This window comes from Eptesicus fuscus, chromosome 15, assembly GCF_027574615.1.
Source record: "Eptesicus fuscus isolate TK198812 chromosome 15, DD_ASM_mEF_20220401, whole genome shotgun sequence".
Taxonomy (NCBI): Eukaryota; Metazoa; Chordata; class Mammalia; order Chiroptera; family Vespertilionidae; genus Eptesicus; species Eptesicus fuscus.
In genome coordinates, this window is record NC_072487.1 from 51,712,011 (window position 1) to 51,738,528 (window position 26,518).

Sequence of the window (26,518 nt, forward strand, 5' to 3'; positions counted from 1 at the left end):
CAGGAGGCCGGCTTTCCTCACTCCGCCAGTGCAGGCACCTGCCATGGCCCCGTGGCACGCTGGCCTCATGCTATTGCTATAAGGAACTGCACTGTATTACCGTCCACTAGACAGTACATTCCATGAGGGCAGCGGCTGTGCTCTATTCCAGGCTATATCTCCAGTGTCTAACACAGGGCAGGGACCTTGAGGGTGTTGAGTAGGTATGTCAACAAGGAAAAAGCGTGCTTGGACAGAGGCATGCATTTGGGTATGATGGGAAGAGAGGTGGTAGGACTGGAACCAGGGGGGTGGTGAGATGGCCCAGGGCGTGAGAGGAGGGCCAAGTGCAGAGTCCTAGGGCACCCCAGCATTTTAGGGGTTGGGGGTTTGAGGAGCAGTCAAGGAGACCAAGAAAGAATGGCTAGAGAGGCCGAAGGGAAGCCGAAGGAGCCCAGCGTCCCAGCCCAGCGCAGAAAGAGTTTGCAGAGGCAGGGGAAGTAGTTCTTGGAGCCTGTTGTGGGCCCACCGCATCCATCTCCCTCGTGTTCATCTGCATCCCCAGCGTCCCACGTAGCCGCGAGCTCCTGGGAAGGCGTTGGGGTAGGACAGCCAGGGGCAGGGAGGCTTGAGAAGCAGGGTCGGTCCTTGGGACTCTTTTGGGTTCCAGTTCTGGCCCCACCGCCGCCGGTCTGCGTGACCTTGGGGAGCCCTCTTTCTCTCCGACCTCAGACTCCCTGTGGGTCCGAGGCGGACGCTGCGTGCCCAGGCGGGGAGCTGGGGGAGGCCGGCAGAGGCAGGGCCCGGGTGGGAGCGGGACCGCCCACTGCGGCGGGCCGGGACCTCCAGGGCCCGCGGAGGCGGCGCGCGGGACTCGGCGCCCGGGGCTCGGCGCGCGGGGCTCCTCCCCCGCGGGGCGGGGGTCGCGGCGCCGGCAGCTGGCGGCCGCGCAGCTGCAGCCTCAGCACCTGCCGCGGCCAGACGGCGCGGGCGCGGGCACGGCGGGGCCCTGTCCCCCCTCCTCCCCTGGCTGCAGCGTGCGCGGGAGGCGGAGCCCGAGCCGATCCGGAGCGGAGCCGCTGCTGCCTAAGCCTCGCACGCGTCCGAGCCCGCCGCCGGGGCGGGGCCGCCCCTCGCCGAGAGCACCGGGTCCGCGTCCGCGCGGGCGGCGCCTCCTCTGCAGGTAAGGGCGAGGTCCCGGCGCCGCAAAGTTTTGGGGGGACTGCTGGTCCCCACGCCCCGGGCCTGCGCGATCTGCACACTGCCTGCCGCTCGGCTTCCTCCGCGCCGCCGGCCGCCGCCGTGCGCTCAGCTTGCACCACCGGCCCCGGGTGACCCGCAACCACTTCCAGTCGTTTTGCCCCCACTCTTGGCGGGGGCGCCTCTGCGGGCTCGTTCGGGGCCTGCGACGGTTAAGTCTTTGCACGGTATCAGTGTGTGGCTTAAGTTTTCGAGATCGGCATGATGTAGTGCAAAGAGCGGCAAACCAGGAGGCAGGAGACCTGGGTTCAGGTGCGGCCACGGCCAGCGCCAACTTTCCGAGTGACCTCCGACCAGCCTGCCCTGCCGGGCCTCGACCACACCTGGACCAGGAGGGGTTCGCCGGGGACATCACCTGAAGCGCCATGCCTGTATTGCCATCTTGTGAGTCCAGGGGTGTCTCAGCTCCGGGGTTCCGTGGCGGTGGAGAGGAATGTTGGGACCCACGTCAGTCAGTATCAGGGGTCAGGTTGCAAACCTGCAGCAGCTTTGGCTGAGCGTTGGGAAGGGTGTTGAGTCAGCCTCTGGGAACATTCGATGCTGCCAGGGCCGGGCGTCGGGTCCCTGGCTCTCGGTGGCTTCTCTGCCCATCCACTGACTGTGTGACCTTGGGCGAGTCCCCCCACTGGTGTTGCGGGGGGAAAGGAGGAAGTGTGCACTCGGTGATGGTTGAGGTCCTTCCGCTGTAAACCTGGAGAGGTAGAATCTCCAGGTCTCTGTAGCTAGGGTCAGTGTGGGTAGAGGCAATATTTCACCAAGAATCCACCCAGAACTTGCAAACGGGCAGCGTTTACGGTCGTTCAGAAAATAAAGGAGGCATTTGCAGTTTACTTTGGGAATCCCGAAATAGATACGGCAAGTACTTGTGAATGCTAGTGCTTTGGACTATCATAAAATATTCAAACGCGTAATGATTTGTTTTCAAAGTGGCTTATAAATCAGGAAGCGTCTCTGTTTGTGAGTCAGTTATCTTAATAAAAATCTCAAAATAGTTGCTTGGGGGAAAAAAATAACGCACCGTTCTAGGAGTCCTGACACAGAGGCCAGCATCTGCTTGTTTCTAAGTCTAAAGCGACGGTCAAGATGTTTTCCAATCAAGCCGATATAAAATCACCCCACAGCAGGCATCCTGCGGTGGGTGTTCCACGTAGGTGTGCCGGGAGCGACCTCAGCGTTGCAAGCGCATGTGTTCCAGGACAGGTGAGTGCGGGTGCAGCCCCAGTGGAACAAGCTCGGGGTTAGCTCCTCCGAGAAGGTGAACTTTGTTCTTTTGCCCAATGGCATAGCCTCCTGCTGCTGCAACAGTCATTTCCCCAGTGTGTGGGTGAAATCCATTACTATGAAAGGATTCTTATGGAAGTGATTTTTATTATTTTATTTCCTTCCTTGACTTCCTGGTTTTCAGTTTCAAGCTTTGTGAAATCAGAACACCAGTGGGAGGGCTTTGGGACGGGAGCAGGAAAATGGCAGAGCTGCGGTACATGCTGGCCTTTCTGCCCGGGGCTCCGTAGTTGAGGCTGGTTTGTCCAGAGAACTTGGATCTCGCAGATGCATTCGAAGGCCGCCCGTCTTTATGTCCTTCATTTTCCGGTGGTTCGGCAAGCACTCATTCCGCACTCATTCAGGGCACAAACAGGGAGAATACCAATCAGCCCTCCTCTCAAGGAGCTCAGTTCTAGGGAGGGATGAAGAGGATTAGATCACAGGCCATGCCAGGAGTTATTAACACTTGGGACCTCTGGGAACACTGGGGAGGGTGGATTCCAATGGCCTGCACCATGGAAGGCAGAAGGAAGTAGAGGATTTCAACAGGTGGACAGGCCATTGCAGGTCAAGGAACTGGTCCGAGCCAAGCTTCAGAGGCCGGAAAGCGCGGGGCCCAGATGGAGAACAGCGAGTGGTGGAAGCACAGGAGAAGGCAGGGCACTTCCGAGCAGAGGACAGTGAGCAGAGGTGCAGGAGGCTCCGAGCCTGGCCTTGAATCCACACTGGCACTGGGAGATCGCGCCTCTGAGCCTCACTATTCTCACTTGTAAAAGGGGAATGCCAGTAATTCCAAACTCACAGGGTTAAATGAGATCATGTTTGTAAAAGTGCCTGAGTGTTTGCTTACAACGGGTGTTTGATAACACCTTTTATTGGGGTGTTCAGGGGCAAGCTCCATAAATGTTGCTAGACACAATTGGGGTATCGAACGGTACTTTTTGTTTTAGCAACCTCACCATCAGCATGAAATTTCCCGTGACAATGTCCTCTGTATTCAAGGTGCCTCCTCATTCAAGGGGCAGGGGCTTTTTGTTATTTGGAAGGTGCTCAGATCAGACACTGACATCAACAGCAGCCAATGCCCTGTAAAGACTGTTGGGTGCTGGAAGGCCACAGAGGGGTTAACTGGAATACGCAGTCCCTGTCTCCCACAAGCTTATCACTACCTGTTCAAGGACCCAGGTGAGGGGATTTGACAGTCAGACACAGTTATAAATATATCAGCGTTGTTCATATATACTGGGAGGGAGGTGCTGGCTCCCGTTTGCCTTGTGTACGTTGCTGGGGATTTGCAGTAGCCAAGGAAGGAGAATAGGAGAGGATGTGAAGGACGGTGGTGCAATACCTTATGACCCTGTGTAGCACCCACGATACTGTACCTCCTTTATTCACTCAGAGTTATTCATAGAACACCTGCTCTGTGCCAGAGAATTATTCTCGGTGCTCCAGGAATACACGGGAACAAAAGGGACTATCCCTGCCTTCCTGGATTTATATTCTAGTTGGAGAAACACAATAAACAAGTAAACACATAAATAATTACAGGTTGTGCTAAGAGCTGAAGAAGGAAAAAAGCAGGGTATTGTGAGATAAGATAAGGCAGGGTGCTCCCCTTGAGGGTGGGCAGGGAAGGCCTGACTGAGTCATTGAGAGTCAAAGGAGAGAAGGAGCCAGTCAGGGCAAGAGCTAAGGGAGGGGCAGGCCAGCTCTGCAAGAGAAGGCAGGCCCTCGGGCCACCCCACCTGGGCTTGAATACTGGTCCCTCCAACAACTAAATATATTGATGATCAGGTTGATTTATCTTCTAGGTTTCAATTTCTTTTTTTTTAAATTGATTTCAAAGAGGAAAGGGGGGGGGGGGGGGAGAGAGAGAGAGAGAGAGAAACATCAATGATGAGAGAGAATCATTGATCGACTGCCCACACTGAGGATCAAGCCTATAACCTGGGCATGTGCCCTGACTGGGAATCAAATCATGACCTCCTGATTCATAGACAGACACTCAAACACTGAGGCATGCTTGGAATAATAACCGTACCTGACAGGGCTGTTGTGAGGATTAAATGAGTTGATGTATGTAAAGTACTTAGAATAGTGCCAGGTGTGTAGTAAGCACCAAATAAAAGTTAAGTGGCACTGTTCCTGGCAGAGGGAGCAGCAAATGTGAAGGCTGGAGACCCGAAAGGGTTTGGGGTGTTATAGGACCAGACCGGCTGTCTGCACAGACATTATCCCTATGGTTTTGGGAGAGACTGTAGAGCAGATTATCTGCCCCTTTCATACTATGGTTAGGAGTTTTGAAAAAAGGAACTCTCAGCCTTAGCACTCTCACCTGCAAAATCAGGCCCCGAGTGGTGTGGTGAGCTGCTGCTGCTGCTTTAGGGGCATTCACTATAGACACTTCAGGATCTCTTCCCTCTCTCCCTTCATCTCTCTTTCCCTCAACTACCCTCCCTCTCTCGCCCCTCCACCTTTTCTCTCTGTCCCCCTCCCCCCTCCCCCCTCCCCCCTCCTCTTTTCTTCCTTTCCCTCATCCCCTTTCTCATTGGCAAGACCTGAAGAGTAGTGTCCCTGGAGGTGCTCAGTATGCAAAGGGGAAGCATGGGTAGGGCTGAGCCCATAGAGCCACCTCCGAAGCTTGCCATGCCCTCTCCCTGTGGGACTGATGGCCAGCGTCCCCCTCCCAGTCCCAGGCTGGAAACTCCATAGCAGGGGAGCATAGTCATCTATGAGCTTACCCTCTCTCTGGATCCCTCCTTACTGAAATCTAGTCACTCACTTAGTCATGTCATTCTTACTTCTTAAATCTTTCTCAAACATGTCCTCAGACTTCCATTCTCTCTCCGAACCTCAGGCTTCTGTTTTCTTTAAAGTGTGGCCCAGAGACCTTCGGCGGGTCCCTTGTGTAAGGATAATGAAGTCCAGAGTCCTCAGCTGGGCAGATCTGATGGGCTGTCTGTCTCCCTTCTCGAAGTCCCTCAGGCCCCCTCCTCTCTCCCCCGCTCCACCACACTTATTCCCTCCCACCCCCAGGTCTCTAGGCCTTTGCTTCTCCATTTGGCCTCTCTGCAGGTGCCTCAGCCCTGGTGGTCTTGCTGAAGGCTCAGCTCATATCCTATCTGCCCTAGGAACTATCATCCAGATGCCCTTGTCCCAGGTCTTTCCTCTTCTCCTGACCTCCCACTACACTTAGTACCTCTCACGGAGACACCATCACCATTAACCTTGAAGGATTTTGTGTGTGGTCACCTGTGTATGTGGCCATGGCCTTGAGAAGTCCCTGGGAGGGCGGGATTCACCCTGCAGCCCTTCTCCCAGAGCCTCGCCCTAGTGCAAACTCAGTATGCGTTTGCTGCGTTGGATTGACAAAAGCCTGTGATTTTCCTGAGATCTGGTTTGAGTCAAGCCAGAAACAACATGCTGAAGCTCAGGGGTTGTGGTTCTCAGCTGAACTCCCTCGCAGCATCCAGAGGCCTCGGAATGTAGGTCCTTCATCTGATGAAGAGTTGGTGCAACCCCAGAGATGGGTCTGAATTTTGAATTTAGCTTTTCAATAAGGCCTATTTTTAAAAATATATAAAATTTGAACCTTCAAGCTAGATAAACTTGGAAATAATTATTTATATCATACAAGGATTCTTCACCATACCAAAAGGCCTGGTATGGAAAGCTTTCAAATACCAAGCATACTTGTGTACTTAACACCATTCAGTATATAAAATTTTGATTTATGCACAGCTGCTATAGCTGTATTTCTACTGTAGTCTAAGATATACACCAACCTTAATATACACTCACGGAGGCAGGATAACACAGACTTAAATTTGTTTGGGTAACTAGGATGACATGATGCGGCTCGGATAATATAAAGTTAACTCTCTGCCTGAAGGACAGTGGGAAGCTCGATTTGGTGCCTGGCCAACTGATGGGAGGGCAGTAAGCCATTATTTGCAACGGAATGACACTGTTTTTCAAGGACCCGCCTGATGTTTGGAGACCTTTTTGCCAATAGTTAGAAATGGTCAGGCCTCCGATCTTTTCAGAAGCTGCTGCTTAATGACATGTGTGCTTAACACTGATTATTTGGGTTGGTGGGGGGGGGGGGTGGGGAGGGCGACGAGGAGAGAGAGAAAGCACTAATTACGGCTAAAAAAGATATGCTGGTAAATCTAAAGTATGAAAGTATGTGCTTTTGACCTCTCTTGAGGAATGATCTGAGCTCGGCCGCTTCAGTAAAAAGGGTAACGTGGCAAATTTTCAAAATCCTGAACGGAAAGAGCTTCAGAGGAATTCATCCGGATGCAACGGCGCTTAGTTCTCTGAGGTTCTGACTTAAGAGAAGACAGATGAGCAGGCAGATGAGAAATGAGCTTCCTGTTCTCTGCGTATCCAGAACGTAGGGGGTGGGCTAGACCGTGTCACGACCAGCGATAGTAATACCAGCCCCACACCCCGAAAACACAGGCTCACTTGTGAGCATCCATGTAATTAAGCTTCTGAGTTAACTGCTTTGTTGTTTCCTTTGTTCCAAATGTAGAAATCAGAAGGAAAAGCAATGATTGAAATAAAGATGAGGGTGCCATTTATTGCTTCTTATGGAAATGATTCCGTTGGTAGCTGGAGTCTCTATTCTCTCTGGTTTTCCTTGGAGAAAGAGCTCAAGCCCAGGCTGCCCAGGGCTCCTCTGCTTCTGAGGCATGTGCTGTGGGCTCCCGCTCAGGTTAGAGGGTGGCGTTCACATGGAGATGTCTGCTCTTCCTCTTCCTTTCTTCCTGGGGGCGGGGGACATTTTGTATAGAGGGGCAAGAAGAAATAATCACTTCTTCCCTGAGCTCGCTCCTGGGTAGTTGCAGTACTTAGTTCTTTGCCAAAGCTCTGTAGTAAGTTTCTTAGAGCATTCCCTGTCTATATTCCGAAAACCTAGATCCACGCAGGATGTTTTACAGGATATTTTAGCTGACAGTCACGGATCTTCAAGCAGGGTCGCCAGCTCCGGAGAGGATGAAGAGCTGCCTTTGTCTGGTTCAGGAATTCCCCCACACAGCAAGCCTCTCTCTGCTGAGGCCCGCCAGTCCCCGAGGCACTCCTATGCCATTGTCGGTGGGCTCTGACTATCAGAAAGTTCTTCATTGTGCTCAACCAAACCTTTCCTCCAGGCAGTGGCTGCCCCATTGGCCTTGATTCCGCCCTTTGAAGCTTCACACAAAAATCCATGTCTTCTTCCCCTGGACAGCCATTTAGCCATGGGGACATTCAAAGACAGGGAGCAGGTCCCCCGAGTCTTCACTTCTTCAGTCAGAAGGCCTCCGTGCATGCAGTGCCCGGAAAAGGACAGGGCGAAGCGTGGACACAGCTGTGCAGGTGGGGCCTGGGCAGCCGGGAGGACCTCAGCAGCCTCACGTCAGAGTCTCGCCTTGTTTAGCACGGCCGAGGCCCCGTTAGGCTCTCTGTGGTCCCCCTAGAGTTTGCTGTCAAGCCCTCTCATGGGCTGTACCCTGGGCCACTGGGGAGCTGCATGCATGTCGGTGTCCTAGAGACCTCGTGGGCTGTGGAGGAGGGTGTCCCGAACCAGTGCTCACGTGGAGTGGCTCTGGGCGACTCAGCCCCATCTCTGGGACTCAGATTCCTCATCAGTCCAATTACTTCTAAGGTGGTGTATTGGCTTTCTGTGGCTGCCATTACAAATCACTACAGCCTTGGCTTAAAACAGCAGAAATGCATTCTCACTCAGTTCTGGAGACCAGAAATCTGAAATCAAGGTGTGGGCAGGGCCACACTCCCTCTGGAGGCTCTAGGGGCGCATCCTTTCTTTGCCTCTTCTAGCTTCTGGCATTTCTTGATTTGTGGACACATCACTCCTGTCTCTGCTTTCTTGGTCCCATTGCCTCCTTCTCTTGTGTAGGGTGTCAAATCTCGATCCAGCTCACTCTTAGAAGGACAGGTGTCTTGGGATTTAGGGCCCACCTGGATAACCTGGGATAAACTCCTGCCTGAAGATCCTTAACTTAATTACATCTGTAAAGATCCTTTTTCCAAATAAGGTAACATTTACAGTTTCTTGGGATTAGGGTGTGGGCATACTTTTTAGGGGCTGCCATTCAGCCTTTGGGATCTCCACTTTCTCTCCACCTATGTGACTGTCTTTTTCTCTCAATTGTATTTGAGCCCAGCTCTCTGGAGTCACTAGCCTCAGGTCTTCATTCTGCATGTTTCGTGTCTCTTTCTTCCTGTAGTGTCCTGGCTGCTGCTGTGAGGATGCCGGGCTGCTGTAATCGTCCCTGTTCACAGATGTGGGAGGGGCTCAGGGATTAGGCTGCCCAAGGAAACACGGGTCTTGCTGGTCCACTCCCTCATTTTCACCAGCATGCTCTAGCTCAGTGATGGCGAACCTATGACACGCGTGTCAGCCCCGACACGCGTAGCCATTTCTGATGACACGCAGCCTCTGAGGCGGCCGCATGCCGAGGATGAAACATTTGCTGCTCCTGAGGATGAAACATTTGCGAAATGATGTTTTTTCCTCAAAGTGACACACTACCCGAGTTATGCTCAGTTTTTTGGCGAAGTTTGACACACCAAGCTCAAAAGGTTGCCCATCACTGCTCCAGCTAGTCAGTGGAGTTTTTATCAATGGGAAGGAGAAGCTGTGGCTATTAAAATATTCATTACCAATTCTTAGACTTAAGGGAGATACCACAGTAAGCGTGCTCTAGCCAGAGAAGGGACACAGAGGAAGACTTCATGCCTTTGCGTTTTCCCTCTAATTTAGTCTGAGATTGGCTCATTGAACTTGAGGGAAATTATTTATGTTCAGTGCCCAAACACATATCTATTTCTGTAAAAAAAAATAAGTAAATAAAATAAAATCAGGAAAGGCTGCTTTGCAGCCCTGAAGTGTGCTGCAGTGTGACCTTCTTGCCCTTTCACTAGCCTGTTTCAGAAGTTCCAAGGTTCTTTTTTTTTTAATCCTCACTCGAGGGTATGATTTTTTAAAAATTAATCAATTTTTTATATATTTTTTATTTCAGAGAGGGAGAGAGATAGAAACATCAATGATGAACATTGAACAGGCTACCTCCTGCAGGCCCCCTACTGGGGGATCAAGCCCACAACCTGGGCATGTGTCCTTGACTGGAATTGAACCTGAAACCCTATCCACTGAGCCAAACCAGATGGAGGAAATGTTCTTATTGATTATAAAGTGAGAGGAAGGGGGAGAGAGAAAGAGAAACATCAGTGTGCCAGAGAAACATTAATCAGTTGCCTCCTCTATGCGCCCAGACTGGGGATCGAACCCACAACCTAGATATGTGCCCTGACCAGGAATCAAACCTATATAAATATTTCTCTCTTTTCCAAGTCCAGCTCGGCTAGAGAGCAGTCCGGTTCCTGAGTAGAGAAAATGAAAGAGACAGACACAAATACAGTAAGGAAAGCTGGGACTGGGTGGGACCACTGTCCTCTAACAGAGAGACAGGGACCCTGAGCCAATACAGTGTGTTTATTTTATACAGCAAAAACCAGGAAGTTTTATTAAAAATCAAGACAAAGGAGATTATGTGCATTCTACGGTGGGCCCGAGTTGTATTCATTCCTGGTGCTTGGCTGGATTTAGATAACAAAACCCACCACCCCCTGGCACCTGGGCTGTAGGTCAAGCTGACAACACTCCTGCCTCTGGCAAGGCGTGTTTCCAGGACACGGCTCTGCCAATGCCACTGGATTAAGCTGACAATAATGAAAGAAATGCTCATGTGCCTTCCCAGGTGCTTTCTACAAACCACCAACCTTTTGGTGTACAGGATGATGCTCCAATCAACTGAGCCACCTGGCTAGGTCAAGTCCCATTTTTTGTGTGTTTTGTTTTGTGTTTCATCGGAGAGGAAGGGAGAGGGAGAGAGAGATAGAAACATCAATGATGAGAGACAATCATTGATTAGCTGACTCATGCATGCCCCCTACTGGGGATTGAGCTTGAAACCAGAGCATCTGCCCTGACAGGGAATCAAACCGTGACCTCCTGGTTCATAGGTCGATGCTCAACCACTGAGCCACGCTGGCCGGGCCCATGGTTCTTTAAGTGGGATCTTCAGTCTGCTGCTGGCTAATGGGCTCTCCAAATGCAATGCACCATAAAATGTACTTTTCTTCAAAAAGTGTGGGCACCACTTGGTTTGCAGTTGATATTCCTGAGTCTGGCGAAGCTGATGATGGAGCGGGGGTAAGCAGAGGGAGAACAGTGGCCTGAGAGGGTCTGGCACCGAGCAGCTCCCAACTCTGCTTGTGGCTGTCACTGCTGCTCCAGGATTACTGCCTCACACCTGTCCAGAGCATCCTCCTGGCCTCTGCTCCACAGAGTTCAAGGTGCTTTGCTAAGAAAGGGCTGCCTAGGGATGGAGGTGGGAGGAGATGGGAGAAGACAGTTGGAATCAGACCCTACCCTGTCTACAGCTTCCAGGAGGGACTGACATTTAAACTGAGCCCTAGTAGGTAAGTAAGAGAGAGAGAGAAAGAGGGGAAAGTCCCAATAAAGCAGTACACCCAAAGGTGCCCTCAATTGTATCCCCACCAGGGCCCATGATTGTCCTCTTCCTGGCCATCCAATCAGAGCTGAACTGGAAGAGCCTCAGGTTTTAAAGGGACCTTAAGGATCACCTAGTAAGGCCGATAGATATTCCAGCTGCACTGCTTGGAGCCCCATGACCAGGGAACTGGAGCAGCTCGAGATCTCTGCTTCTCATTTTGCTTCTGGGTTTAAAGAACAGCGATTTTTTTTTTCCATTTGCCATGGCTTGTTCGATGCAACTGCTTGGAAATATCCCCACATCAAAACATCCTGCTTTGTCTGGGAGGTCTTTTTCCAGGCCGGGGAAGCTTTCCCACTCCTGCCCCCTCGTCCCTCCAAGATAACCCCTCCAGGTCGTGTGGTCACGGGGTGTTTGTGTGGAACCAGTCCCACTTGACTGTGAGCTTCTCGTGGGCTGAGCCCTGCTGCTCACTCAATCCGGAGCCGAGAAGAGGGCTCGGTCCCGAGCATACAGTGTTGACTGAAGAAATGAAGGCCTGTGACTACGGTGAGTGCCTTACTTGCATGTAGCTCCCAGCTGCCCTTGTTGCTCTCTGCCGTCACCAGTGGTGTCCTAGCTCAATCAAGGGCAAATGTGGGCCTCTGTGTCCCTGTCCTAGACCTGCTTCTGAAGTGGGGCTGGCCTGTCAGCCTCGTGTTAAGGAGGGATGGCCCCGGCTCTCTATGCTTTCCGAGGATGGGAAGGCTGCTGAACTACTGTCCAGCCTCTGGAGCTGCTGCCCGTTGTCCTGGGTCATGGCCACACTCACCTCTGAACTCTCTCACTCGGTCCAGCGGCTCTTCCTTAGCACCGTGTAGCCTCAGGACTAGGGTCAGAGAGGCAGTGAGGTGCAGGGGAAAGTGCTGGACTTTTTACTCAGTCAAACCTGGGTTTTCTAGCTGCGCGACCTGAGGCACATTATTTAGTTTCTTATTTCGTTGATTATCTCTGAGCGGAGGATACGATCACGTGGAGGACACGGTCGCTGTTTTCCACCTACACGTGGTAAATACTCAATAAATGTTCATTTCCTGTTTATATTATCTGAAGGGCTGTCATGGAGAAGAGAGGAAAGACTTGTTCCATGCCTTAGGGACTGTCCAGACTCAGTCTTGGTTTTTCCCCCAAGTCATCATCATCCTTTCCAAATTCCATTAAGCCCCTCAGCTTCCTAACTCCTTGAGCATTGCTAGCATCCTGGATTTCTTCCTGACTTCCATCTTCGAATTACCACCAACTCTGTGTGTATTTGGAGAGGTCCCTTCCCCTGGCTGGGCCTCAGTTTCCTGTCTCTGGACTGGGTTGTTTCTAAGGTCGTTTATAGCCCTGGCACCATTTAATTTCGCAACATAGGTTGATCATCCACGATGTGGAGGGTGATGTTCTAGGCCCCGGGGGCACATAGGGATAGGGAAACAGTCATCAGCCTTGTAGTGGTCACAGCCCAGTGTGAGAACAAACAAGGAAAGCATTGTGATGAATGCTATGGCAGGGGCTGAATCCAGAGCTGGAGGAATCCAAACCAGAATAGGGAGAGACTAGCCATTTGAGGAATGAATGGGCTCTTTGCCTTCAGGGAAGAATTATCCCAAAAAAAACGCTTGTTGCCTGAATGAAAGAATGAATGATGGAGGCTGGTTCCTCCCAGGTGGCATTAGAATTTTTCCTTTTGGAATTGGAATTATCAACTTGGAAAACCCCAGCGGAGATGCAGGTTAGGGACCTTGTTTCCTCTCTTCTCCTCCTGCCTTTCTGCAAAGAAAAAAAAATCCAAACCTCCAGAATATATTGACCTTTACTCACAGAGCTCTTGGGATGTGCAGCGCGGTTTAACAAGTACCATTTGTGTGCCTCACTGAGAAATGTCTAGGTAGACGTAGAATTACATGCCTAAAGAGAATTCATCTATCTTTTGCCACGATTGTGTTCAGAGCTAATTTTCAAAGACGGTTTCCATTTTCCCAGTTGTCTGAATGATAGTTACAAATTGTGCACTCTCATGCCTTCTCTTGTATTTATTCTACCCAATTTAATTTGGTTAGATCCTATAAGCTTTTATTGATTGCCTATTATAAGTTAGCCATATGTCGAGAGGCTAGGGGTGTGAGAGAAAGTATCACTATCCAGAAGTTTCTTTTCTAGCTCGACTGATAAAACATATACCCAGGAATCAGCAAACAAAGCCATCTATTCATTGGGGATTGCTGAGTAGATTGGTGTGAGTGCCAGGATTCCTCTCCCCCCACCCCACCCCTCACCCCCACCCCCCACCCCCCACCCCACAGGCAGAGAAGTGTGGAGAGATGGATGGTGAGGATGGTTCTCCAGAAGGCTTTTGGAGGAGTCTGCACTGGAGAAGGGCCAGGGATTGCAAGCAGAGGGGAGGTGCAGGGAAGAGAGCAGAACAGCAGGTGAATTCAGCATGAACTAACTTTTCATTCTCATCTTTAGCCCCTCGTTCTCATGCCTTAATAATGAAAATAGTTCTTTAAAAGATGACACTTGTAGCATGTCTCAGGACCTTTGCCTAGTCTGCTCTGTGCCCTCACCTACCAGTAAAACTCCACGTTTCTCCACGTCTTCCCTTAATTCAAGTCTACTTCTGCAGTTTGGGCCTCATTAACTCCCCCGCTCTGGGCTTTTCACGGTGTTTTGTTTATCTCTTGGTATGGCGCGCCTGGAGCATTACAGACCCCCAAGAGCTATCAGGGGAACCAAAGGATGAGAAAATAAATGACTGACTGTTGGGTTTTGAGTCTGACTAACTACGGGGACTGTGAAATGTTAAGAAAGGAGTGGAGGGCACCAAAGTGAAAATGTGGGTGGCAGCTGCTGAGAGCGGGGAGGGGGATAAGGGGGGCATTGGGCTGCTCTTGAGGGGCGGGTTGGGTACATACCTTTGGAGAGGGAGTAGGATATTGGCTTTCCAATGAATAGATGCACACAACTTTAAAAATACTCGGAACAATTACCGTAGACACTAAACATATGGGGGGAAATCTGCCTCCAGGGTAATCATAAAGCTGCAAATAAAAGCAGCAGCACCTCATTAATAACTCTACTAAATCGGGGGTCAGTGCGCAGTTGGGGGAAATAGCTTTCCCATTGTCTGAGGGAGTGAGCCTGGGATAACCTTTCTGGAGGGCAATTTGGCCGTATCTAAAGACTTAAAAACGTGTGCAGTCTTCCACCCAGCAGTGCCTCTCCTGGGAATTCATCCTAAGCCAATCACTAGAGATGTATTATGCAAAGATGCTTATCTCACCATTGTAACACAGACATTGCTAAAGTAACCCAAATGTCCAGCGATAGCTTTACAAACGGCCCTCCTAGTTATATGAAAAAGAATGTTGTAGAATAAGAAAGGGGCAGGAGAATTGTTTTAAGAGTAAAATCAGGCTATAAACCAGTACATATAGTAAGTTCCCAATTATGTTGAAAATGTGTATTTTCACCCAAAAGTCTAGAAGGGTAATTAGCAACTTGTGGAGTATAGTGGATACGTTTTTATTTTCTTCTTTTCCAGGAAGAAAATTTACCAAATTTTCTACCAAGCACATATATTACCTTTATAATCGGGGTGGGGGGGTGGGGGGCGGGAGGGGAAGAGATGAGTGTTACGTAAGAAGAAGAGATAAGCCATTGGAGAGCATTGTTTGAGTCTCATTGGGTTGAAAGCAATCCGGACACATTGTTTATCTTGCAAATTCCAGACAGGTAGTGTTTTCAGAAGGAAGAGTGGTCTTGGGTCCATTTGTGTGAGTGTATTTATAGAAGTGAAAGCTCTGGGGAAAGGAAATAGATTGATTTTTTTTCCCCTTGAACTTTTGAAATTATTTTTGCCACTCCATTTGTAATTGAGCCCACGAAGCTATTCTTATTTCCTCTTTTCTTAGGTACCACGTTAGGCCTAAAAATGTTAACTGGCTTAGGATGTGGGTTTTGCTAAAATTATTCCCCTTGAAGTATTCACTGGACTCATGCTTAACCAGTGGGGTCCCAAAGAAGACCGCTCTTTGAAAGCTTTTTTGCTTTGCTATCTGATGCGTTCTGCCCCCAGCATCCTTGGATAAACCTGGATGGCCAAGTAGGAAACCACTCTTGCTTTGTTGGGGTGGTTTCATCAGCCACATGTAAGGGACTCAGGAGAAGACACCTGCTTTGGGCGGTGTCTGTTGGAAAGGTTTATTTAGAGGCCAATCTGGCATCCACCTTATCCTGTGGACGTAACATTAGTCTGCAGAAAAAGAGATCAGAGCTGGGTAGAATCTCTTTAAATATTAATTCTAGCGATGCCTTTTGCCACACATCTCCAAAGAGCTCTGAGCATTTCACAGACATTACCTCATCATTAATTTTCACAGTGTTCTTGGGTGAGAAGCTGATGGCAACTTTTGGTCTCCATTTAGGGCAGAATAAAACATATATTTTATATAGTTAAACTTAGGAGTTGTACTGACTAGATATTAATTGGTTTTTAAAAACTGAGGCAATATTTTGGTGTCTTGTTTCTCAGTTGTCCTGCATTTCCCACAAATTAAATTGCCTTTCTGCATTTTTCTCTACCAACATTTGAGTGCCTACTGTGAACAAGCTACAGTGCTGAGCAATGTCGCTAGGAGGGAAATTTAACCTCCTTAGTTCCACACTTAAGACCTTTGATGTTATGGCTTCTCCCTGCCGTTCCTACACTAAATCTCTCAACCTTGCTTCACATACCCGTTGTCCCCCTCAGCCCTCTTCCTGAATTTGTCTTCAGTGTAGCTCGGTGCCATGTTCTTTCTTTGCATTTCCTATGCCATTCCCCAGCCACTGCCCCAGTGCCCTTCTCTCCACTCCTGCAGGTCTCACTTGCCTCTTCTTCATAGCTTGGTCACCTCTTACACAAGGCCTGCTCTGGTATCCCCCTACTGTATCCACAGCTGGATGTGATCTCCCACCGTTCAGTCCCCAGATATTCTACCAGCCTCTCTGCTGTGGTCCTTACTAATTTTCACTTTGTATTTTAGAGATTGATGAATACTCTTCGATGATATTGCAAGTTTCTAGAGTGCAGGGATAGTCCAGTTCATCTATATGTGTTTCTCAGTGACTTGCCCGCGTGAGATGTCCAAGCGCTCAATTGTGTAAAGGAATGAAATGGACATAATTTGAGGCCAGAGGTCACCAGTTTGTGCAGAGCCCTGTGGGGTACAGAGGACAGAGGTCACCGATAGAACCCTGCTTGGCCTGGCCCTTCCTTTGATCCTAGTCCCTGAGGCCACTTGCTGCCCACAGGCCTGTTCTGACCTCTCACTGCATCCACACCCACACCCACACCAACTCTCATCTAAGACTTGTGTATTAAAAACCATCCTTCTCGCCCTGACCGGTTTGGCTCAGTGGATAGAGCATCAGCCTGCGGACTCAAGGGCCCCAGGTTCGATTCCGGTCAAGGGCATGTACCTTGGTTGCGGGCACATACCGAGTAGGGAGTGTGCAGGAGGCAGCTGATGGATGTTTCTCTCGCATCGATGTTTCTGACTCTCTATCCTTCTCCCTTCCTCTCTGTAAAAAATCAATAAAATATATTAAAAAATAAAAATAAAAACCATCCTTCTCTCATGGTGTTCTGGGGAGACATAGGGAAAGAGACCGTTGGGGTGTTTTTAAGGGTCACCTCTGTGCTTATTTCTTTTTCACCTCTGTTGTGCAAATCACCCACACTGTGTGGGACCCTTTACCCAGAGCATTCTCCGTTCACGTTCACGCGCGGGCATGAGGGCTGGGATTGGCTCGTGCTCCACCTGTGGCAGGCTGTTGAGGCTGGGCAGGTTAATCTTCCTGTGGCGTCATTTCCCCATCTGTTAAGGGGAGATAATGTGCTTGAGGGTGACCTGCCTCCCTGGGATGCTCTGAGGCTTACTGACTTAATGCCATTGCTATTAACTTTAACCAAAGACGGCTGGACAGAACCGGCTGGAGCTGGGGCACAGAATAAATATGACAACCATAAAATGGACGCGCCGTGAGACCTTGGGCGCCATCTTCTGTGTTGCCCTTGGCACAGAGGAAACCAGTTAGCCCCTCAAGGACCTCTAGGACTGGAAAGGCCTTAACAGGCTTCCGGTCCAGCCCTGCCTGGTGTGGCTGTGCAGCAGTTGGTGGCACCAGGGAGAATGTGTTATGAAGGTCCCAATTGCAAGGCTGTGGTCCCTTTTCAGGATGGATCTTTTGGTTATCTTGGCTGATTTGGAGTGAATGATCACATATTCTTTTGTGTGTGTGTAAATATATGGTAAATATATATATAACGTTATATATATATATATACATAAAATTTATTTTTAAAATCCATTTTAAAGTGCACAATATAGTGGCATTGAGTGCATTCACAATGTTGTGCAACCATTAACACTATCTAATTCCATTAAATAGGCACACCCTATACCCTTCTCCCTTGAGCAGTTGGCAACCACTAATCTGTTTTCTGTTTCTATGCACTTACCTAATCTGGATATTTCACATAAATGGAATCATACAACATGTAGCCTTTTGTGTGTGGCTTCTTTCACTTAGCATAATGTTTTTGAAGCTTGTCCATGTTGTAGCATGTGTCAGTATTTCATTGCTTTTTATGGCTGAGTAATATTCCATTGTATAGATATACCACAGTGTGTTCATCCATTCATCCACGGACGAACCTTTAAGTAGTTTCCATCTTTTGGCTATGTGCATAGTGTCACTATGAACATTCATGTACAAGCTTTTGTTTGGACATCTGCTTTCAACTCTTTTGAGTATATACCTAGGGATGGAATTTCTGGGTCAATGATAATTCTAGTTTAACTGATGGGAGAGCCACCCAAGTGTTTCCCTTTTTTAACATTTTTTAATCTTCCTTCTCCCCGGCTCCTCTGGTTGCTCTCAGTCCTCTCTGACCATTTCTTCTCAATTTACTTCATAACTTTCTTGGTTCTTCAGCCCCGGAAAGGATAGTGCCACTCAGGGTTTGTTCATTCCTTCCGTAGTTCTGCTCTTTCTACCCTAGTGGTGCTCAACCCCACATTACAATTATAGTTCCTTTAACAAACCCTGACCAGGCCCCACCCCAGACGAGTTAAATCCCCGTCTCTGGGCTGGTGGAACCTGGACATTGGTGTCATTTAAAGGACCTCAGTGATTTTGATATGCAGCTCTTTTCAGGATAATCATTCATTTTCATGGTTTCAACCTGATGACCACCTAGTTTTTATTTCTGCTGTCTACTGGACATATCCATGAATGGTCCTCCCGTACGCCAGTTCAGCTGTTCCCAACCAAACCCTTCATCTTTCCTCACAACCTGCCCTCTCCCAGTGTTTTCTCCTTTAGTGAAAGGACCACCGTCTCCAGGCATCCAGACCAGACACTCGAGACTTATCTATGCCTTTTCTCTCTCTGTTATTCCAATTTCCCTTTGATTGATTCATTTATTCAATAATTTATTGCCCAGTCGTTAGGACCGAGGGCAATTGGGGGGACATGCAGCCTAGGAATTATGTTAGGATGACAAAAAAAAAGACATAGATGAAACACTTAAGTAACAATATAGATGCGAGGATAACCTGAAATTGACAGCAACATTATTATAACTACCATTATGAGGACTTCCTTTGTACATCCAGTGCATTCTGGTAATACTTCATATGTATATAGAATCTAATTTACTGTGAGGTAGGTGAAGGCAGCCCACTTCACATGGGACAGTACAGGTGTAGGGAGGCTAAAGTACTTGTTCAAGAATGGTGGTTAGCACATGCTTAGTGAGAGTTGGGATTGGAACTTAGGTCATGTCAAAGCCTGTGCTCTTGACGTGAGAGGTCCCTGGGGCAGAGCCATGAGCCCAGCAGCACTGTCACAGCATGGAAGGAGGAGGATCAGGATGTGACCACCAACTGAGATCATCCATGCTATGGGAATGCTTTGAAAACTGTAGAGGGTGGTGCAGATCCCTTGCAACCTTTGCTCATGTCTCTAGCAGACCGCCTCTTCCATTCTGCTCTGAATTACAATTAAGTGTTTATATCTGATTCCCTGGTGAATTATAGACTCCTTGAGGGTAAGAACTGTGCTTGCTTATCTCAGTGTCTCCCTCAGCCCCTGTACCTGGCACATTGCTGCTAATCAATACGCGTTTCTTGAATGCAAGTGTGGATGTTAGAGTTGACTCAGAGAGGAAGAAAGGGAGATGGGAGCCATAGTGATGTTTGTCCAGGGATGTCACAGTGAAGCACTTCACTGGAGGTTTGACTTAGAGAACTGGAAAGGAAGAGAGGAACTCTGGGGTTCTCTGGGTTATGAGTGGGAGAACCTATAACAAGATCTCCAAGTGAATGGACTTCAGCCTGACCTCTGACTTCCATTCCCTGGCACGGATAATCTGATTCTCTCTTTTGGCTTCCTAGCCCTTATCACTTTCTAACATTCTTAATTAATTTCCTTTATTATGTCTATTGTTTCTTGTCTAGTGAGAGTCGTCCCTAGAATGTAAGCTTCATGAGGGTACTCAGTTTTGTCTATTTTGTTATTCTCCTCTATCCCCCAATTCCCTCAGCCTAAGTAAGCGCTAACTGCTTTCTGTCACTATAGATTTGCCTATTCTGGACTTCCAAATGAAAGAAATCCCATGTGGAACCTGGGCATTGGTGTCATTTAAAGGGCCTCAGTGATTTTGATTTGTAGTTCCTCTCAGGATAATCATTCATTTTCATGGTTTCAACCTGATGACTGCCTAGTTTTTATTTCAGCTCCAACTGTCTACTGGACATATCCATGAATGGTCCTCCAGTACGCCAGGTCAGCCGTCCCCAACCAAACCCTTCATCTTTCCTCACAACCTGCCCTCTCCCAGTGTTTTCTCCTTCAGTGAAAGGGACCACCAATATGTGGTCTTTGATGACTGGTTCCTTTCACTTAGCACAATGCTTTCAAGGTTCATCCATGCTTAACCCCTTAACTTCACAGATAGGAAAATTGAGACTCAGGGAGGAAAGGGAAATGACTTGGGTCGTGTGTCCTGCTGGTAACAAAACAGGAACCTGATTTCAGATCTTCTGTCTCCCTATATAGTGCTCTGTTCCTGCGTAGGGTGGACACAAGGGATTCAGTAGCCACAGCCGACCCAGCAATGTCATTCCGCCATTGACCTTGAGGCTGCTTATGGGGCCCCTTTAGGTATAGCTGGGGTGAGGTGAGACCTTGCAGATAGCATCACTGTTAGCATCAACCCTTTCCCACATCCTTTCCATCGTTCACTGTCCATCTGAGAAAGTGAATGGCTTGTGTGATCAGCTTCTAGTCTCCTACTTGGAGTGGCCTGGGTCCCTATGTCCTCAGATAACTAGCAAGAGAAAGGCACAGCCTAGGCCCCATCAGTGTTGACAGTTCCAGTGCTGCCCTGTAGCTCCCAGAGGGCCATGCAGAGGCCATCTGTACTGAGCTAGATAAGAAGCTAAGCCCTTCCTGACAGACATCTAATCCTGTTAGGCAGATATGAAATCTGAGTGGCATGACGTTGTCCTGAACCCATGTTTCCCAAAGGCTTGTCTTTGTACCACATGGCACCCAAGATGATTTTAGGTGATGCATGGATGAACATTTTTGTTTAAATAGTTGTATATTCATTTTAATGTGTATTAGGAAGGAAAACTCCAGCATGATCAAACCTGTGATTTAATGAATAGTATTGTCTAGGGCAGTGATGGGCAACCTTTTGAGCTTGGTGTGTCAAACTTCGCCAAAAAACTGAGCATAACTCGGGTAGTGTGTCACTTTGAGGAAAAAACTAACTCCAAGACTAGTCGCAAATGTTTCATCCTCGGCATGTGGCCGCGTGTCAGAAATGGCTACGCGTGTCAGTGCTGACACGTGTCATAGGTTCGCCATCACAGGTCTAGGGTGAAGCTAAAGTAGATTCCTTTTACAGAAACTATGTATGTTACAGGTGTGGTAGTCTGGCAGTTTGCCGGCATGGCAAAAGTCACGAGGACAGTTTGAGGTCAAGTTTCATTTGGGGGCTCTCACTCTGGGGTGATGATGACCTAGGGCTGTGGTCGGCAAACTGCGGCTCTCGAGCCACATGCGGCTCATTGGCCCCTTGAGTGTGGCTCTTCCACAAAATACCACGGCCTGGGCGAGTCTATTTTGAAGAAGTGGCATTAGAAGAAGTTTAAGTTTAAGAAAATTGGCTCTCAAAAGAAATTTCAATCGTTGTACTGTTGCTATTTGGCTCTGTTGACTAATGAGTTTGCCGACCACTGACCTAGGGTACTTCCCTTGAGCAAGGTAAGATGGCAGAGAAGAGCTGACGGCCAGAGTTCCTTTACATGGCCCAGGGGCTTAGAAAACCAGGAGAGACAGCTGTGAGGCACTGGTTCTTTGGTCCATGATAAACCTCCTTTTGGACATTCGAAGTCCTTTCCATAAAAAGGGGATTCCTGTTGGATGCAGAGGCTAAAAGCAAAGGCAGAGGAGGAACAGAGATGATGTGTGGTTGTCGATCCAAAATAAGAAACGAAAACAAAACAATTTCATTTAGCTTTTGACTTTTTGGGGGGCACATTTGCATAGAACTTTATAGTTTTTAAAGAATCGTCACAACGTGATGGAACGTAAGCCTTAGACCAGCCCTGGAGCACAGCTGGGCAGGGAGCGCTGTCACTGTTTTTAGAGAACACCAGCTGGAGAGAGAAGTGTTGTGTGCTAGTCCCGTTACTGCCTTGCACACTCATTGCAGTGTGCATAGGACTTGATGTACAAAAAGGACAGGCAGAGGAAAAGCATCTTCAGAGGCGTGAGGGTGTGAGAAATCAGGGCCTCTTTGGGGAACAGTAGGTCATTCAGTTCTGCCGGAGTGGACAGTGTGAGGGAGATGAGATAGACAGATCGTCAGGGGCCAGATCACAAAAGACTTTGACTCCCAAGGCCCGGAGGGAGGCAGGGGGATGGAAAGGTTGATCCAGCTCCAGAGACAAGCAAGCTAATCTGATTTGAAATTCCACTTCTGGGCTAACATGCTTACCGTCTTTATGCCTCAGTTTCCTTTTTGCAAATGAGGATTGTAATCAGAATTCAATAAGATAACACATGTAAGTTACTGAGCCCATTCCTGGCACACAGGAAACAGTATATTGTTAATGTAGTTGTATTAGTAATAGTATTGTAATTCTTGAGCTCAGACTTTATCCTAAAGATGAAGGGGAAACACTGGAGGGTTTTGCAAATAAAAGTGACATGACTAGAAGGACATGTTGTATCACTTTGGCAGCCTATGGAGGATAGATTGACGAAGAGTGCTTCTAGAAGTAAAGATACTGGCTAGACGGTTAGTACAGTATTTCAGACAGAATCAACATTTGAACTATAGTCGTAGCCCTGAGAAAGGAGAGGAGGTGAGAGGTTAAGATAATCAGGAGCAAAGTCAGTAGAACTTGGTGGCTGGCTCAGTGTGTGGGGCATGAAACGGGGGGAAGAGTCCAGAATGATTCCCAAATTTTTGGCTTGGGACGTTAGAGAAGGCAGTCTCCTTCAACAAAAAGTTCCACCTTGGAGGAGGAGATTTGAAGAGTGGAGAGAGAAAAGAAAAAAAAAAAGACAGCGAATTCTGTTTGAGATATAATCGGCTCAAGTGCTTACTGCACCTCTTGGTGGAGATATCTTCGAGGCAGTTGGTTCTTAAAGCAGCTGAAACTGTGTGAGTAAACGACATCCCCTGGCGAGTGTTTAGAGCAGTGAGTCTCAAACTCTGCTGTACATGGGAATCTCTGGGGATGAGGGGGGGGGTGTCTTTAAAAACGACCAGTGTCCAGGCTGGCTGGTGTGGCTCAGTGGTTGAGCATCAACCCATGAACCAAGAGGTCACTGGTTCAATTCTCGGTCAGGGCACATGCTCAGGTGGTGGGCTCAATCCTCAGTAGGGGTGTGCAGGGGGCAGCCGACCAATGATTCTCTCTCATCATTGATGTTTCTATCTCTCTCTCCCTCTCCCTTCCAATCTGAAATTAATTTTAAAAATATTTTTTAAAAGAAAAAGTAAACTGTAATTGGGAAAAAAAAAAAAAAGATTGCTATGTTCAAATTCAGAAAGGCTGCTGTATAAAAGAGGGAGCTGATTTATTCTGGATGGTGGTGGTGGGAGGGGGCTGGGCAGTACTACTGCGGAGGACTGAAGCGGCGGAGAGGTGGGATTCAGCTTTATGTAAAGAAACTTTCTAGCAATAGGTCCAACAGTGAATGACAGAACAATTAGAGGCCAGATGACTTCTTGGCAGTGGGATTGTAGAAAAGATTCAAATGTTTGGGGATGATCTGGGCTCTTATTTTCTTCCATTAGCCTAACAATTCAGAGGCTAATACTAAAACCATTAGAAGGTCATTTTCTTGACTTTAAAATTTCCTGCTCAGACCTGGCTGAGTCAGGGAGCACTTCTAATGGCTTGGTTGATGTAGTTATTTATTTGGTCTTTGGGGATCCCTGGATGAAGGCATGTGCCTACCCACAGGCCAGATATATAATGCAAATTAATTCTCTTAATTAGAGTCATATATGTTTATAGAAATCAATTAGCTAAATTGTATTTGGCAGCAACTTCCTAACAATCCCCTTTAAGTAATCATTGCAGTTTGGTGACCTTCGAAAGCAACAGAGAGGCTTGAAAGTCTTTTTTTTTTTTTTTTTTAATATATTTTTATTGATTTAAGAGAGAAAGGGATTGGGAGAGGGAGATAGAAACATCAATGAGGAGAAAGAGTCATTGATTGGCTACCTCCTGCACGCCCCACACTGGGGACTGAGCCTGCAACCTGGGCATGTGCCCTGACCAGGAATTGAACCGTGACCTCCTGATTCAGAGGTTGATGCTCAACCACTGAGCCACACCAGCCAGGCAGGCTTGACAGTCTTTAGTTCTTAAGGATATGTCAGATCCCTGACACCTCTGCGGTCACTTGGAGACTGAAAGAACGTAGATATCAGAGATTTTGTATCTTCTACTGCCATGGTTACTTCAGGATTCCCAGAAACTCCAGGGGATGTGGATCTTTGAATTTCAAGACAAAACACAACAAATACCATCTGACCTGGTCCTTAGATCTAGGAGGACCTCAAGTTCCTATGTGGGAGGAACTGCAGAAGTCATCCAGTCCCTGTATTCCATTGTAGTGTCCCTGTGTTCCTTTGTAGTGCAGTTAGTTATTCAACCCCTGCTTGACTGCCTTCAGGGACCAGGATCTTGCTAATTCTTTTTTATTGTTGTTAATACTCGCTGGAGGATATTTTTCCATTGGTTTTTAGAGAGAGTGGAAGGGAGGAGGAGATACAGAGAGAGAGAGAAACATTGATGTGAGAGAGGCATTGATTGGTTGCTTCTCCCGGGGATAGAGCCTGCAACGGAGGTACATGCCCTTGACCGGAATTGAACCCGGGACCCTTCAGTCCGAGGGCTGATACTCTATCCACTGAGCCAAACTGGCTAGGGCAATCTTGCTAATTCTTGAGAAAACTCATTCCATCCTCAGATCCCTAGGAACAGCAAGGAGATCTAGCCTTAGCCCAAGCTGAAGTCTCCCTCTCTGTGGCATTACCCCCATTAATCCTGACTCTGCTTCCCAGAATTATGTGGAATATGTCTCTTCCACATGGTGGCCTGTTGGCTGTTTGTGAACCATTGTCAAACAAACATTCTCTGATTTTTCAAAGAGTTGGCTTTAATCTCCTTACCATCCTAGCCTCCTATGAAAAAGTGCTGAAAATGTGATGCTCAGACATAAAATGAACCAGATTAATATCCATATCTAATGCTGGACGTTGGGTGCCATTTAACGCCGGTGGTCTTGATCTGGCATCTAGAAGGGTTCTGGAATCTGGAGAAGGGGCTGTGCATAAATTAATAAATAGTCCAGAGACAAAACATAATTTTAAAAGGCATATGGGGGGCGTGGGGCAGAGGAACCTGGCTAAAGAAACCAAGTTTTCCTTGTCTCAGGACCCCTTGCTTTCTTTTTTTTTTAAAATATATTTTATTGATTTTTTTACAGAGAGGAAGGAGAGGGATAGAGAGCTAGAAACATCAATGAGAGAGAAACATCGATCAGCTGCCTCCTGCACACTCCCTACTGGGGATTTGCCTGCAACCAAGGTACATGCCCTTGACCGGAATCCAACCAGGGACCCTTCAGTCCCCAGGCTGATGCTCTATCCACTGAGCCAAACCGGTTAGGGCCCCTTGCTTTTTATTAACACAAATTGTCCTAAGGCAAGGTAGAGATATACACATCAAAGGCCAGGGTTAGTCTACAGAGTCCATTGTGAGATTGGGGAATTGCCTTCGGCTGTTCAGGTGTTTGGCCAACAGGAGGCAATAACATGTAGATTAAGATGTCCTGAGCTGTCTGGCAGCAAACAGTCAATTTAATGCAACCTTTTCAGGTTTGGGGAAATGCCTTTAGCCATTCCCAGCAGGCGATAACATATGTGACACAGCCCTTGTTGAGTCCCCAAGTTCCATCAACCTTTCGATGAAACTCTTGCAATTATGATGTGCTGGAATTGGCTTCCGGCATATATCCTAGAATTGCCAGTTCATTTACTCCCATTAAGGGCCTGATGAGGCAATTGATATTTGAAAACAGTATCCTGTGGACTCAGTTGAATGTCATTTTCTATACTTTGTGATCAGTCTCTGTGTTGTCAGGACACTAGAATCTACATTCTTGACCCTCCATACTAAGTCTCACAGAAATGTGATGTGGTTTTGTGTCCTTGGGAAAGGGACATTAAATAATCGATATTATAAAAGACCTTTTACAATAACAAGAAGGTAAACATTCCAGTAGAAAAATAAAGGAAAACCAAAAGTAGAAAAGTAGCAAAAAAATAAAATAAATAAATGCGAATGGCCATAGTGAATGAAACATGTTCAGATGTATTAATTATTAAATAATTTCAAAACAGTAATGAGCTCAAATTTGGAAAGATGTCCATGATATATTCACAGGTTAAAAACTGCAAGGTGCAGACCACTGAGTATAGCATGATTCTATTTTTGTGGACTAAATACTCTAATATACATACTCTGGGTCTCTACAGATTTAGGGCAAAGTTAAGTGTGAATACCCACCGAACAGTGGTAATCTCTGAGGGCCTGTATTGGATGCTTGAAATATGATGCTTATTTTATATAATTTTTAATTTATATATTTTTAAAAATATATATTTATACCAATAATTAGATGTTATGTTCCATCCAATTAGCAAATATGTTTAAATTATAATATCCAGAGTTGATGAGAATGTGGCTACATGGGATGACACTCCAACCAACTGAGCCACACCAGCCAGAGCCCTATTTGTACTGTTTTTAACAGAATTGGTATCAACATTGTACCAGCTGCTTAAAAAGAACTTGGAAGCGTTCCTTCTTCATGCT

At 47.7% G+C, this 26,518-nt stretch overlaps 1 protein-coding gene across 1 annotated transcript in view; it reads left to right on the plus strand.

Annotated features, from left to right (window-relative positions):
* Positions 1 to 1,125: 1,125 nt before the first annotated feature.
* The window catches only part of FRMPD1 (FERM and PDZ domain containing 1), a 65,425-nt gene continuing 40,032 nt past the window's right edge, over positions 1,126 to 26,518 (plus strand). The window contains exon 1 of the mRNA XM_008141891.3: positions 1,126 to 1,162. The gene's annotated coding sequence lies outside the window, so the exon portion shown is untranslated. The remainder of the gene's footprint in view (positions 1,163 to 26,518) is intronic.